This window comes from Pelodiscus sinensis, chromosome 2 (assembly GCF_052426305.1).
Source record: "Pelodiscus sinensis isolate ZL-2025 chromosome 2, ASM5242630v1, whole genome shotgun sequence".
Lineage (NCBI taxonomy): Eukaryota > Metazoa > Chordata > Testudines > Trionychidae > Pelodiscus > Pelodiscus sinensis.
In genome coordinates this window covers 154,607,628-154,623,735 of record NC_143053.1, presented here as the reverse complement: position 1 = coordinate 154,623,735, position 16,108 = coordinate 154,607,628, and the positions used below count along the sequence as shown (strand labels likewise).

The window sequence follows — 16,108 nt, the reverse complement described above, 5'->3', positions numbered from 1 at the left end:
GTATGCAGTGTCCTCTTCTCCTAACTTAAAGCAAAGTCAGGGTTTGATTGTGCAACTGGAAGCCCCAAGACAACTGGAAGCCTCAGGGGGTTTTATAACAAGAAAGCAAGGGGCTGTTTGGAGTGATGTGATGCTGAAAGTAGCCATGTGGGGCAGTGAGTCTGCAGGGGGAAACTATCTTGCAGAGTGTCCACTGGGGGCAGCCATTCCACCAAGGGCTGGGACTCCATTATCTTGGCTGCCCGCACGCTAACTAAGTATCCCCTTTCCCCGAGTCTTTTTCCCACTCCTCGCACTTTGGCTGAAGGGAGGGAGAGGGAAGACCCCAGTGGTGGTTGTGGGGACTAAGGGAAGAAAAAAAGACTCAGATGTCCGAGGAGGTGCTGGGGAGAGCAAAAAGCCCCTGGTGGCTGGAGAGAGGGCTGGAGGGACAGAAAAGGCCCCTGGCGGCTGGAGCAGGCTGGGGTAAAGAAAAGGCTCCTGGTGGCTAGGGAGGTGCTAGGGGAAGAGAAAAGGCCCCTGGAAGCTGGGCAGGGATCTAGATGCATGTGAGAAAAGGCCCATGCTAAATGGGACCCACACCCTAAGCCCCCTCCTCCCCCCCAACCCTCACTCCCTTACCCTCACCATTCCCAGCCTTTTGTGCTGACCTCCCCCCCTCCAGCCCCAAGGCCCTACCCTGACTCCTACATCCCACATCTCCCTGCCCCGAAGGACCTGGGCAATGATGGGTAAGTCTTTTAGTTTGTTTTATATACAACATAACTGGTTATATCCCAGCCCTCTGTCGCATTTTGCTTATCTTGTGCGGCTACTTTCTGTTCTAAATTAATTTCAGGAAATAAAAGTTCAATGCAGAGATTTTTACTAAGTCTGTGATTTCAGGTTTTAACATGTGACTTTAATATTCCAGCTATATCAATGTTCTATCGAGGTTTTCAACTGTCTTTATTTACAGACCCCATACAAAATGTCAGTGCCGACCCCTTTGGAAATCTTACATGCAGTCTGTGCGCCCCAGCTGAAAAACACTGGTCTATTGAATGAAAGCTGAAAAAGAATTGTTTCTTATCTACTGCCAGTGATATGAATATGAACGTTCATGAAGTTTGGAGGTTTTCAGATTTAGGGCTTGGGCTTGTGCGATTCATGGAAAGGCCCCAACTACTAATTTTGGATCTGGATCAAAAGCTCTGTGGTGTTGGATCTGCAGTTTAGCCTAGCTAAAACAGTTTTTGTCTATGTACCAGCTCTGAAATAATTTATGTTAGGTCCTAGTACCAGCTGCTCGGTGTCAAAATAATACAGGTTTCTAGTTCTCTGCATATAAAATGTCCATGCAGTAATGGCATTCTCATGTCATGTAGGATCTTTTATGCATTCCATACACAAAGAGAAAGCATCAATTTTCCATTTGAATGACTTTTTATTTTAGATTAAGAGAAGCAACAAAGAGGAAACCAAAGGAAAGTATCCACGAAATAATATAGGGCTCATGTTTTCTCGCTATTTGTTTTCCTTTGCAAATGGAAGCTGTCTCTGCAGACAGCAGCTTGCTAGAAAAGCAAAGGTGCAGTTCCACAGAAAATACCACACAGTGTTATCAATTTTTGCAATTTTGTCATGCATTTCATAACATTTGATTTTGCTCAAGGCCTCATCTCCAGGATTCATGTGAATAGGTGGGAACCTCTTTAAAATAAGGTTCTAGCCCTCATGAGTGAGTAGAAAAGCTTGAAAATCCAAGGACATCCTACAGGCTCAGAAATTAGAAAACACATATAAAGTGATCAGTTGAGCCTCGTTAACAAATCTCATGATTTCAAAGCCAATATATGATTGCCCTGAGGTCTGACTCATGACTTTTTAATGTGCGTGATTAGTGATACTGCAATACTAACAATTACATAGCCACATAGACCACTGAATACAATTGGACACTTGTTTCCTTCAGCAAATTACACGCCGATAAAGGCATACAGCATTATTGTCAGGGCTGCAATTGTGAATCACGATTTTTACAACCACACTCTGATTTTATTAAGGCCTTGGGGGAAACCCAGAACACTCAGGTAAGGGATCATAAAACTGAGGAAATACCCAGCAATACAGTGTGAGGAGAGACACCCTGAAATCAGAGCTTGCAAAATTGCCTGGGAACTGAGCTCTCCTCCAGCTTGTCAAGTGGGAGCCAATGCTGAGCATTCCTTGTGGAAACGCGCTATTTAATAAATATTCTCCCCTTGAACACCCTTAGGGACTCGCGTATGCAATCATTGAATAATTATAGCTTTAAAAGCCAGTCACACTCAAGAGGGTCTCTTGAGAAAGAGAGAGAGATCTGTGTCCTGCCACTGGGGCTGAGTCCATGGAATGTGACTCAACTTCTCAATTAGTTCCTTGGTTGGATTAGATATGGCTCAGCAGGTGAGTTGACACGGCCCAGACATTTAGGCTATGTCTAGCCTGCAGAGATTTTGCGCAAACCCGGCCATTTTGCTGTCCGGACGCTCTCCTGCCCCAAAAGCGCATCGCTTCTCTGATTCGCCGTTGCAGTGTGGAAGAGCTCTTTCACAAAAAGCTTCTTGAGCAAGAAGCCTGCAGTGTAGACGTAGCCTTATAGATTCAAATAAAATCCTCATCAGTTTAGAACAACTGAAATGAATGAATGGGATAAAACTACTGTCCATGGTGACAGCACGGGGCTGAAGGGGTGTGTGCCTCTCTGGTTCAACATAAAGCAATATTCACAGCAAAGTACAGTGGCCTGTTTTTATAAAGTCAAGGAAACCATTTCAGCTGTATTCAACAACTGTCTCATGCAAGTTCGTCTTTCTGTAAAGCCCTTCTCTAGTTTTGCCTACGGAGCTGTTTAATAATTACCAAACCCTGCTCAACTGCAGGTAACAGATGACATTGTTGCTTCCTTTTGGATACACACTTTTCCTTTGAAGACAAACTTCCTTCAAACTCTGCTGCAAAGTCTGTACTCAGTTATATGGGCACAGTTCCCATTCACTTTGCGTGCAGTTGTGGTCAGTACTAAGTCCTTAAATGGTAGCTCAGTTTCAGGGCTGGCCTTACCATGAGGTGAACTGAGGTGCCAAACTGTGGGGGTGGAGGGGCACCACTAGGACCCAGAGAATTGAGACCTTTCAAAGTTTTGGCCCAAGCGAGGGGGTATGGGGGTGTCATTTGAGCTCCCCGCCTCAGGTGCCAAAAAGTTGTGGGCTGGCCCTGCTCAGTTTGCCAAATGTATGCCAAATCTGCCTTTATGCAGACAGAAAAGAAAAGGAAAAGAAAAAGAAAATATGGAGATATACCTATTTCACAGAACTGGAAGGGACCTTGAGAGGTCATCAAGTCCAGTCCCCTGCCCTCACGGCAGGACAGGTGCTAGTTCTCCACACGCAAGCTGGGCAAAACTGACTGAAACCCTCGCCCTATGTGTAACCACTGCTGAAGAGACCATGCTAGTGCTTAGACTCAGCATCAAGGGTTACATGTCAAGCTGGAGGTGGAATTTTTTTAGCTCAAAGAGACACACCCACACCAGTTCTGGTCGAGTTAGCACACTAATTCTAGAAGCATAGCTGCAGCAGTGCATGGGGCGAGTCATCCTTCATACAAAGCTGTCCAAAATTCTAGTTACGTACTATGGCAGCCAGCCTCTGACTGCTACTCATGACACTTTGGCTAAGGTTCTGTTTGTAGCATTAATAAAACCTGGGTCTCCAATGCCCAGTCAGGAGCTTTATCTAGACTGTGCTGCTCTCCGTTGCGCTCGCAGCTAGTGGGCTAACCAGTTCCAGTTCCCTAAAAGAGAAAAGTTAAAAGGATAAAAATGTTGTTTTCTTACTACATTTGTCATTGGCAGCGACCATCAAGAATCAACAGGTCAATGAAATCTCTCTTGACAACTGGAGTTGTAATTAGTGTGATTGATTTGATTAATGTCACCTTGTCTCACTGTCCGAGAAACTGTCTCACAATGTAAAAATACCATGCTTTTCAATTGAGGGAGGGCTGTTTGGCTGCACTGAGACATTTTCATTTCAGTCTATTATTTTACAATGGCCTCTGCTTAGGTTTACTTAGCCTGAACAATCTGAAAAGGCACTCAAAAATTCCCAAGCCAGGAAAATGGAACAAGACCTCATAACACTTCAAAATTACTAACATGGACAATTACTAATAATAACATATTTATTACCCTTCAACATTCCATGCACTATATAGCACAGCGGAAACATCCTGACCTACAATTAAAATACACTAATGAAATTCACCCCCTTGACATTCAGACTAATATACCCTAGGGAAAGAATCCTGGTAGAAAGAGAGAAGCATGAAAGGTAAGAATTGAGGGTCCAGTAATGGCAATATTGAAAACTTTCTTTAGAAAAAAAGAAATAGCTATTACAGAAGAGGGTGTGTGTGGACACGGCACAGGGAGGTTTTTTTTGGAAAAAAGGGGCCTCCAGGAAATCTCACAGGTGCCCTGCTGGCTACTCCATCCACACACCTTAGGACTCTATTGTTTCACTTCCCCTGCAGCTCTTAAAGCTGCAGATGCAGGGGAAAAGGCTTATGGCAGGAAGCCGGCCCTCACAGATTCCAGGCGCACTGCAGCTGCCAGTGAACTTTGTGTGGCCAACATGGGAGACCCTCAAGCCCCCCAAGAGCCCTCTGCCCATCCTAGGGAGCACTCAGAGGAGTCCCAGGAGCCTGCCAGGTGCCATAAAGGGCACGCATCATCCAGGTCTGGGACGGAGATCCTGGCCCTCCTCGAGGTGTGGAGTGACGAAGAGAACCTCCAGATGAAGCAATGCCGATATATACAACCAGGCGGCTGAGAGCCTGGCCACAAAGGGCCACATCAGGATGCAGGAGCAGATCAGGAGCAAAGTTAAAGAGCTCTGCTGGGGCAAGGGAATGCAGCTCACACTCCAAGGCAGAACCCCACCGCTGCCCCTATTTTGAGAACCTGCTCCGCATCCTGGAGGGGAGGGCAGTGCAGCTTCTTCCCCACTCCCGGTGATGGACTCACTGCTGGAGACGCCTGTTGTTGCCTGCCCCGGGGTCTGAGCTAAGGAGGAGGAGGAGGATGAGGCCAGCATGGTGACCACCATTACCCTGGAGCCGGTACCCCATGGCTTGGATGTGTCCCAGGCATCCTTCGAGGCAGGGGAGGATCAACAAGTGAGTGGTCTTAGTTTTCTCACACAGACAGGTGGGGTGGCGGGTGCTGAGGGGCTGTGATGCAATTGTCACTCGGCCTTCTCAGCCTGGGCATTATGCTGCAGTCTGTGCGTGTGGATGCACATGCAGCACTAGTCTGCACCAGGCAGCCCCAGGAGGCAACACTGGAGCACCCATGGGCTCTTGCTCACATGCTCTGGGGAGGCTGGCCTCTCTTCTGACACCTGGGGTGGGGGACACACTCCCACTATGAGCCACTGCTAGAAGGAGGCTGGGACAAAGACACACACACACAGAGTCAGGAATGTCGCACACAGCATGCGGGCATGCCTGCATGCTCAAGGCAGCATCCGCTCCCAGGGACAGCACTTGCAGGTGCATCCCCACTACACCCTCTCCCTCAGTGGCCAGGGATACAAGTTTTCTCTTTCTGGGATGTCACCAATACTGGAGCCAGCGTGTGTGCGGCACTGATGAAAGGCCAGGCAGTTTGAGACCCCTCCTCCTGCCCATTGAATCTCAGTGTGGCTGGCAATTTCCCATGCCTGCTTGTCCCTGGGACGTGGGGGAGGGAGCATGGTCCCCTGGGGACCTCTGGGCTCCTGTAAGGAAGAGCCTGCTGTTCAGGCCACACAGGGCCTTGCTCCCAGGACATCACCTTCCTCTGACCCAGGAACTGTTTGTCTCAGCTCACAGATGAGGGCAAGGCCTCAGGGACAGGGTCTCCAGGGATGACTGACCGACTCTCTTTATTGTCCCCAGCTGGACCAGCCATGACTGCGGGGCAATCGACACCAGCTGAGCCAGCCATCCGACTCCTGGGGAGCTGCAGGCTCTGGAGGGCCCAGGAGGTCCTGATGAAGGAGCATGTCTCCATACTCTGGGACATGCAGGAGACGTTGGCCCAGAAGGTTGGGGCAACATGCAGTGGCAGAGAGACACGTGGATGGAGTTGCTGCACCAGGGATGCATCATGTGCATGACCATCCAGGCTCTCTCCTGTTCCTGCTCCTGGCCCAGTCCAAGTTCCTGGTCCTGCCACCCCATCCCATGCCTGCTCCAGCCCCGCCTCCTGCTTATGCCTCTAGCCTCCCCAGGCTTCCCCACCCCCAAGGTCACCAAAGTCCTCGCACACAAGGTGGAGAAAGCACCTGCGCCACTCCCAGCCACAGCCCTGGGCCTCTCCTCCCCCCTCCTCCCCATTTTTGCTCCCTCCTACCTCCTCCAAAGTTCTTAGCCCCCCTCTCCACTCCCCATTCCAGGTCCTCAGCCCCCCTCCTCCCCAGTTATTTCTATCCCAAATAAATAACCAACCAGTTCTTTTTTTCAAAACAAAACTGTTGTTTTTATTACGTCTGCAGGGAAGAGAGGTGGAGGGGGAAGGGAGGGGTTGTTGTGGCAAAGGCAGAGAGGGGCAAGGCACAGGCCCCTAGTGGGGAGGCTCTGGGGAAAGTATCACTGGGGTCCTTGTAAGAAACTCTCCCGTAAGGCCTCCCGCACGTGGACCCCTGCCTGATAGGCCTGCCGGATGGTAGCTGTGCATGGCTGCTTAAAGGCTCTTCCCTCCCATCCGGCCTCTGCCCCCCATCCTAGAAGTCCTTCCCCTTCCTCTCCACGAAGTTGTGGAGCACATAACATGCAGACACCATCTGAGGGATGTTGTGCTCCTCCACGCACATCCAGGCGGGTCATGAGGCACCTGCACGTCGTCTTCAAACACCCAAAGGCACGCTCCGCCTGCATGAGGGTCCTGCCCAGGTGGGCACTGAAGCAGCCCTTGCTGGGGTCAAGGTGTCCAGTATTTGGCTTTATTAGCCATGGCATGAGGGATTGGGCTGCGTCCCCCATGATGCACAGTGGCATGTCCACATCCCCGACCCTGATGCTGCACTCGGGGAAGAAAGTGCTGTCCTCCAGCTTCTGGAAGAGGCTGGAATTTCTGAAGACGCAGGCATCATGCTCTTTCCCCAACCAGCCGACAAAGATGTCCAAAAACTGGCTGTGGTCAACCAGGGCCTACAGGACCATCGAAAAATATCCCTTCCTGTTGATGTACTATGCTGCCCAGTGGTCGGGGGCCTGGATGGTGATATGGATTCTGTCAATGCCTCCTCCCTGCAATTGGGGAAGCCCATGGCAGCAAAGTCAGTGATGATGGGGTCCACATCGCCTACATGGATGACCCTGCGCAGCAGAACAGTGTTGATGGCCCTCACCACCCACAGACAGAGAGAAACAGACAAACTAGAGAACCAAAAGGGGTGTCAGAGCCCTTGGGAGGTTCCCAAGCTCTCCTCTTCCCCCACAAACATCCAGGTGCCACCCCCTATGAATCCCTCCCCCCTGCAGGGCTGCGTGAGGGCAGGACTGCAGAACCACCCAAGGACGGGGCTTTCCCCCACCACTCCCGCCCCACCATACCGCCAACCCCCCCTTTTCCTAGGGTCCACCTTTCCAGTACTCTTCCCTCCGGGGACTGCAGCCCAAGAGCACCATACCTGCACAACAAGAGCCCAACAGTCGACTTCCCTATGCTGAATTGGTTCCCAACGGATCGATAGCTGTCAGGAGTGGCAAGCTTCCACACTGTGATGGTGACCTGCTTCTCCAGGGAGATAGCGGCTCTCATTTGTGTGTCCCGTCGTGTGAGGACAGGGGCGAGCCAGGCACACAGCTCCAGGAACATCTCCTTCCTCATACGGAAGTTCTGCAGCCACTGCTGGTCATCCCACCGCTCCGTCACTATCCGGTCCCACCAGTAGGAACTGGTGTCCAGCCACCAGAAGTGGTGCTCCACAGTGGGGGGTGCCTGAAAGAGCTGTCCCCAAACACATGTTGAGGGTGTCCTCAAGCAGCTCGGGATCATGTTCCTGCAGGGCCTGGAGGGCAGCCTGCAGAAACTGCTGCAGCTGCTGCAGCACGACAGACAGGGGCCCTCACATGCCCAGAGGCAACTCCATTTTCATAGCAGGGAAGGCTGTGACGTCCAAAAGCAGAGCAACCAAAGCACCCACTGGAAATGCTTTGCTGACCCTCAGATAGGTAGACAGCCAGAAGAACCTAAGAAATGGCTGTACGGGGGGTCCCTTGAAACTCGCGTCTCAGGTAGCCTCAGGCAGCAGCTCCGGGAAGTCACTGCTGACCTAATGCCCTGCCTGAATTGGTTTTGGGTGTCCTTAAATGCAAGACAGTGTCCAATCAATGTGGACACTCTATTTTGAAATAGCTACACATTATTTTGCTGTGCTTTTTGTGTGTAGATGCGTTATTTTGAAATAAGCTATTCCGGAAGATATCTTCTGGACTAGCTTATTCCAAAAGAAGTGTGCAGTGTATACGTATCCTCAGTCTTGTTTTAAAAGTATGGACTGAGGTGCAAAGGTGCCAGAATGCTGCTGAGAAAGAAGCAGGAGCACTAATGGGGTTCCTATCCATGAAAAGGTTTAGCATAGGAAGTGCTATAAGGGAATCAAACCTGTGGTCCAAACAGCCCAGTATCCTCTCTGCAATGAGGACTATGATGGAGGAAGATGCCAAATCCCCATAGTAGCCAATTATGCAATTAGTTTTGCAGCCTGAGCGAGCACATTTATATCATTTATAAAATTGCAACCTAAGTTTGTATATATTATTTCTATCAATGTTTAATCCTATTTTGAATCCTACTTATCCCTTGACCTCAGAAATGTCTTGTGGCAGAAAGTTCCACAGGTTAATTATTCATAGACTTATTAAAGTATATTCTTCTATCACTTTTACCATAGTTGTCTTTCAATTTCTTTGGCTCTCCTTATGAGAAAGGGGGGATAGTAATGTCAGACTGACCTACTCTAGATTGATCAACAGTTTGTAGCCACTCAGTATACAGGGCCACAAAATATGAACAGTATCAAGCAAATGAGCTACTGCCTTCCAAACATAATAGTACCAGCAACAACACTGCTAAGTAATCCAGCATTGTAAGTGGGGACAAGAAGCCTGTAGGGACTCCATGAGAGAGGGCACCAGTGAAGGAGTCAAGGATTCAATGGAAGGAAGCCAGTGGAAGGAGGTAGTTACAGAGTACTATGGGCACTTCTACACAGCAGGGCAAAAGTTGAATTAAGCTATGCAACTTGAGCTACGTCAATTGTGTAGCTGAAGTCGAAATAGCTTAATTTGACTATCGGCGCTGTCTACTCAGCAGGAAGTCGAAGGAAGAGGACTATTTTGAAATAATGGTTTGCAGTGTAGACATGCTCTTTGTTATTCTGGAATAACATCAGTTATTCTGAAATAACGTTGCTGTGTAGACATACCCTATGAAAGCAAGATCAATTCCCAGTGGAGATTAATGCATTTAAAAAAATCCACTTCACACAGTAATTGGCAGTCACTGCCCAGAAAAGGCCCACAACTGGTAGAACAGGAACAGAACAGCTCAGGACTGAGGTGCCTACCAGCAGAACAAGTGGATAAAATTATCTGTGGCTCTTGTTTTCAAGAGACCCCCCCAAAAAGATCACCTATGAAATGTATTGTATGGGAGAAGGAGAGACCAAAGGAAAACACAACCATGTCAAAAAGGAGCAAAGTAGCTAGGTGAGATGAGATCTAGAAAGGGATGAGTGGCCAACTAAGAGCTAGCACTATCTAATCAACTTTAATCCCTCTCCCACAAATGCTCTGATTTATTCTAACTAATTGGTGAAACCTCTTAAAATTCACAACCCAAATTAAATGTGATTAAATCTATCTTGGTTCATATAATGCAGTGCAGTTGAAATGCAGATAGAAAATACATTACACTATGACAAGTGCAGTTATCTCCAATAAGAGCAGAGGTAAATTGCTTTTCATGTGCAAGTTTATCTCAATAAAGCTTTAATCAAATTAAAATATTGGATAGGGAACATTCACTGCATAATCTTTTAACTACTAATAACTCAGTAAAACAACAAGTTCAATTCACTAAAGAAAGACAAGCTTGTATATTAGTTTTCACATGGTCTGGGAATTAGATCAAAACAAGAGCTAGTATTAATTAATTCATATTTATTGGACTCCCCCAAAAAACCATAGAGAAGGTACAGTTTAGCTGCACCAAAACTTATACCGAAAAGACAAGGATGTAACTCAATAAAACATTGCTCAAGTTCAAACTTACTGCGGCATTTATTCAGACAATTGACAAACTGCAGTAATAAAATATGGACAAATGGAGTGGAAGCTGCTAACCTTGAATCTGAGGAGAATGAATCTTTGGTTCTCTAGTCAGTGGTCCCTAATTATGCATTTGTATCTGTACTTGTACTTTCAGCTATTGATTGGGTATTTCCCCCTCATTTGGTGGCTCCCTTTCTCTCCTTGATGATGAGTAAAGGACCCAGTCTTCTTAATTTTTTACCGTTTGGTGCTACCACCCACCATGCACCACCTTTTATTAAGTGGATACTTATTTGTAACTGAGGTTTTGTCTTCACTTACTAGAAGATCAACACTGTGGAGATCTCCCAGCATTTATTTATTAGGTCTAGTAAGGATGCAGTAAATCAACTGCTGATTGTGCCCTCATCGACTCTGGTACTCCACAGGGTCATGAGGAGTAAGGGACATTAACAGGAGAGTTTCTCCTGTCAATTCCCCAGCAGTGGGAACACCGTGGTAAATAAACTAAGGTACGTTGACTCCAGCTATGCTACTCAAAATTAGATACCACTCTCTACAGAAACCCCACTGACTCATACAGTTACCTACATGCCCCCAGCTCCCATCCAGAACACACCATATGATCCATCGTCTATAACCGGGCCCTTAGATACAACCGCATCTGCTCTAATTCCACTGACAGAGACCAGAAACTTCAGGGTCTCTACTAAGCCTTTGTAAACCTCAATTATCCACCTGCGGAAATAAAAAAACAAATTGAAAGAGCCAGATGAATACCCAGAAACCATCTACTTCAAGACAGACCCAAGAAAACTAACAATAGAACACCACTTGTCATCACCTATAGCTCCCAACTTAAACCCGTCCAACGCATTATCAATAACTTACAAACTATACGGGAACAGGATACTACACTCCGAGAGGCTCTGGGAGACAGACCCATAGTCTCCTATAGATAACCACATAACCTCAGGATAATTCTTACCAGCAACCACAGGCCATACCACACTAATGCCAACCCTGGAACTTTCCCTTTCAACTAACCCTGTTGCCAGCTTTGTCCACATATTTACTCTGCTGACACTATCATTGGACCTAACTATGTCAGTTACAAGATCAAGAACACATTCCTGTTCATCCAGAAATATAATTTATGCCATCATGTGCCAATAGGGTCCGTCTGCTATGTATATTGGACAAACTTCTCAGACATTTTGCCAAAGAATTAATGCCCACAAATCAGACATCAGACAGTTTCACAAAGAAAAAACAGTTTCTTATCATTTCAACCAGACTGGGCATTGTCTCAATGACCTCTACATGTATATTACTTCAAAGAGACTTTAATACCACACTACAAAGGGAAACCTCAGAACTGTCATTCATGCTTAAATTTGACACTTTATGAATGGGCCTTTAACAAAGATGCTAACTACCTTATTCATTACAAAGATAGCTTCCCCAATTATTACCTCTAATATCATTAGCTCATAGACACTAACCTCCCCCTCTTCCCCCCCGCCCCCGTTCTAAAATCTGATTTGTCAATTTTATATGTGTTCACTTTTTTTTTTATTGTATCCCTTTGGTTTAAATGGTCATGCCAATTTTCTTCCACAATTTGATCTGAGGAGGTGGGTCTGGCCCACGAAAACTCATCACCTAATAAACCATCTTGTTAGTCTTTAAAGTGCTGCATAGTCCTGTTTTTTGTTTCAGCCTAACTTAGGCCAACTTTCTTCCCTAGCTTAGTCCTGGCCTGAGCTGAATCACCCTCAAAGCCCACTCTGATGTGATCAGCCCACAGGATGTGGTGGTGTTGGGAGGGAGTGGGTATGAAGGGTGGGGCAGGAGGGACGGGGGCTGGGGAGGAAGCGGGAGGGAGAGCAGGGATGGGAGGAGGAGCGAGAGCTGGGGCGGCCGTAGGGGCTGGAGCAGGAGGAGGCAGAAACCTGTCCACCAAGGTCTGGAGGTGGCAATGGAGGGCACGGCCCTGCTCCTCCAGCACCTCCAAACTCTGCTGCTGCAGCCGCAGGTCCTCCCAGACCCAGTGCTCCTGGGTGCGGAGCTGCTGCCCCAGTAGCCGCAGGTGCTGCCGCTGGTAGTCCTCCAGGTTCCTGGTGCACCTGCTGGCCCAGGTGCAGGTAGCTGTTGCAGGCGGGGTGGTGCACCCTCCAGTTCCAGGTGCTTCAGCTGTGGTGAAACAAGAGCAGTGGTCAGTTCTCTCTGGGGACACAGTGGGTGAAACCCAGCCCCGCTCTGCAAGGCGAGGTTGGCGTGTGGGGAACAGACCAGGGCCCCTGCATGACACCCAGCTGCTGCTCCATGGTGGGCAAGGCCCAGGCGCACGGTCCCTGGGCTCCCTCTCCACCTCCCCCGCCCATACACATAAGGGGAGCATGATGGCACTCACATGTGGAGCCCTCCCCGGCCTCAGATGACGCAGCAGATGTGCTCTGTAGGATGACTCGGGGGTCCTGGGCTCTGGGCAGGCTCCCTGCAGGCTCCTACAGCTCCTGGCTCTCGACGTCCTCCTCTTCCTCCGTTTCTGCCCCGGGGTCGATATCCACCCAGGAGGCATGGACTGCGTGAGCCCCCAGGATGAAGTTCAGGGCCTCAAAGTGAGGGCAGGCCTCTGAGTTGGCCCCTGGAGTAGGCCTGCCGCAGATCCTTAATTTTGCAGTGGACCTGCTCCTGGGTCCGCATGTGGCCTCTGGTGGCCAGGCTGGCCAAAACCTCGGGGAGGGCTCCCCCAAAACCTCAATGAGGTCCATGATCTCCGCACTAGACCAGGCAGGCGCCCATCTTTTTTGATCCTGGGCAGGCTCCTGGAAGCCGCCAGCCTGGTCCCGGGAAGAGGCGGAGGGCTGGGTGGCAGCGAGTGGCTGGCTTATGCCGTGCCAGGTGCAGGGTCTGCTGGCTGGGTGTTGGCAGGCGTGCAACTGGCACGGGCACCGTAGCCAGACCGTGCCCCTTTAAGGGCTCCGGGGCCGGGAGAGGTGCAGAAGAATTTTCCTGATTTGGCCCAGAGTGGCCACCAGGGCAAGCTGGGGAGGGCTAGCCTCCAACTAGTTTGAATTAAGTGGCTACACAGCCCTTAATTAGAACTACTTAAGTCGAACTAGGCATTAGTCCTTGTAGAATGAGGTTTACCTAGTTTGAATTAAGCGCTCCACTAGTTCGAATTAAATTCGAAATAGCGGTTTGTATGTATAGATGCTATGAAAGTTAATTCGAACTAGCAACTGTTAGTTCAAATTTACTTTGTAGTGTAGACATAATCTCAGACTATATCATCCTCTAGACCAGGGGTTGGCAAGCCACTGCACGTGTGCCACAAATGGCACATGTTCTGACTTCCCGTGGCATCCGGGGTGGGAACTCAGCCCTGCCCCTCTCCTCTGCGCAGCCAGGAGCTCGCGCTGTGGCTCCAGCCTCAGCCGGGCATCTGCAGGCTGGAACACTAGCTCTGGCTTCCTGTTGGGAGGGAGAGGCACACACGTGCGCATCCTTGTGGCTGCTCCTACATAGCTCTTGGGAGCTAAAGGGTTAACTCCCCCCCCCCCCCCCCCCCCCAGTTACAGGCTTCCTGCTCCACAGAGCTGGGACTGGGCGGCTGGTCACACATGGTGGGGGGGTCCAGGCTTCTCCCTGCGGTCTATGTGCGGGGGTGGGGAGCCCCTTGCCCAGGACTCTGTGTAGACGGACCAAATTTCGGAAAAGCTTCTTCAGAAAAAAAAATTTGGAAAAAGCTATGCAAAATGCAGAGTGTGTTTTGTGCAGCTTTTTCCCGAAAAAAAGCTGTAGTATAGATCTAGCCTTCGTGAAAACAAACAAACAAACAAACAAATTCATTGAAGCAAACCAATATAGATATTCTATACCTTATGCACTCCAAAATATTTCCAGATTCATGGTATCACAAATTCTGTTATTAATAGCTGTAGTTAGAGTCCTAGTGAAGTCTTAAAACCTTTTCAGTAAACTGGGTCAAAGGCATCTCAAATTTCCTAAAACCAGGCCTATGCTACAGCTTTTTAAATCAGTTTCAGCTGGACACATTTTAAAATCAGTTAAGCTTTGTCTACTCTACAAAGTTTTGTCAGCAAAAGATATGCTGCTTTAATTAAAACCACCTTTGCATATCCACACTGGTTTCTTGTGTTGGTGGAGTGCATCCACATTAACAGGTCTTGCACTGACATAGAGAGCAGTGCACTGTGGTAGTTTACAGTCACGGTGCTGCAGGGAAGCCACCAGCGCTGCACTCCTCCTCCGGGACTGACACCCCCTACCGCAGTGCGCCCGGCACGCTACAGATCTCTGGGAGGGGAGCAGCCAGTGAACTTCTGGAATCCCCAGAAGTGGCGTGAAGCTGCAGGAAGGACCTCCATCCACCCCGGGGAAGCTGGCACTATGCTGGAGGTAGGTAGTGGGGCTTTTCGGGAGTGGAGGGAGAATGGGGGGTGGGGGCCCTGAACGCCTCACGATCCACTGGCCGAGGCCTTGTGATCAACCAGTTGATTGTGATTGACCGGTTGGGGACCGCAGTTTTAGGGTGTGGAGACCTCTTAGGCGCGAGGCCCGATTCAGGGGAATAGGTTGAATCGGCCTAAGGCCGGCCCTGATTATTCCGTTGTGCAATTGGCAGTGAGGTGCAATGGGCGGGTACAGCATCACTTAATGCAAGTTTCTCCGTCTCATTGTTCCTAGTACATTGTCAGCTGCTTTTTCAACTGAAGTGTGTGGGGGGAGGGAGAGGAGATGGGTGTGTCTGGGGAGGGGGAGACAGCAGGCTGACAGACCTATCCTGAGGCTGGGGGAGGGGGATACTCCTCCCACCCCACATCAGCCCCCAGCTCTGCTTGGCATCGCAGTTTTTCCCAAAGCACCTAATTCTGCCTCCTTTCTCTCTTCCCCTACCCCCGCAGCAGCATTCGCCAAGTCCCTGGGCAAGGCAAGGAGGGAGGAGAGATGCACAGGGGGAAGAAGTGTGTGGGGTAGCAGGGATGCCAGGGAACGCTGAGGGCAGGGAGTACAGGGGGCAGGGAGCTTAGGGGGCAGCAGGTGGCAAGTTTTGGTGGAACCCAGCCCAGGAATGTTCCTGGTGCTGGGGCACCATAGGCCCATATAGCTCATTGCTTATGCCTTGAGCATCCAAGCAGCATAGAGATACAGCTTCTCCTGGTCAGGGATTTTTCTTTCATTTCCTCCTGTGAGCTGCCAGCTAAGGTGATGGGAAGGTGATTTCCTTTGTCTGGAAATGGGTGACAGGAGAGGGATCACGGGGGGGCATCTGGCATTGGCCACTGTTGGCAGACAGGATACTGGGCTAGATGGACTTTTGGTCTGACCCTGTATGGGCGCTCTTATGAAGACTTCTCATACACATCTCTTCATGGGAATGTGTGTCTGTGGAGGGGGGAAGCAATCAACAGCTTTTTGTCGTCTAATGTTCCACAACACTAATTCATCTAGGGTACGTCTAGACTACAAGCCTCTTTCAAAAGAGATCATCTAGACAGCCACAAGGCAATCAGGATGCTCTCTTTCGAAAAAGCCCAGTTTGCGTTCTTCCTGGTAAAAGTAGGTTTTGAAAAAAACCGCTGCGTTCTTTCGAAAGAATGTGACGGCAGTCTAGACGCAGGTGAAGTTTTTTCGAAAAAAGGCCACTAAAAAAACAACTCCATAGTCTAGACACACCTCTACTGTTGATGAACATTCTTTATTGGGCAGGGTCTTCTGTTAGAAACTAGCA

At 49.2% G+C, this 16,108-nt stretch overlaps 1 pseudogene; it reads right to left on the bottom strand.

Moving 5' to 3' along the window:
- Nucleotides 1–7,218: 7,218 nt before the first annotated feature.
- On the bottom strand, nt 7,219–7,900 carry LOC149525358 (uncharacterized; annotated as a pseudogene).
- Between the last annotated feature and the right edge of the window lie 8,208 nt (nt 7,901–16,108).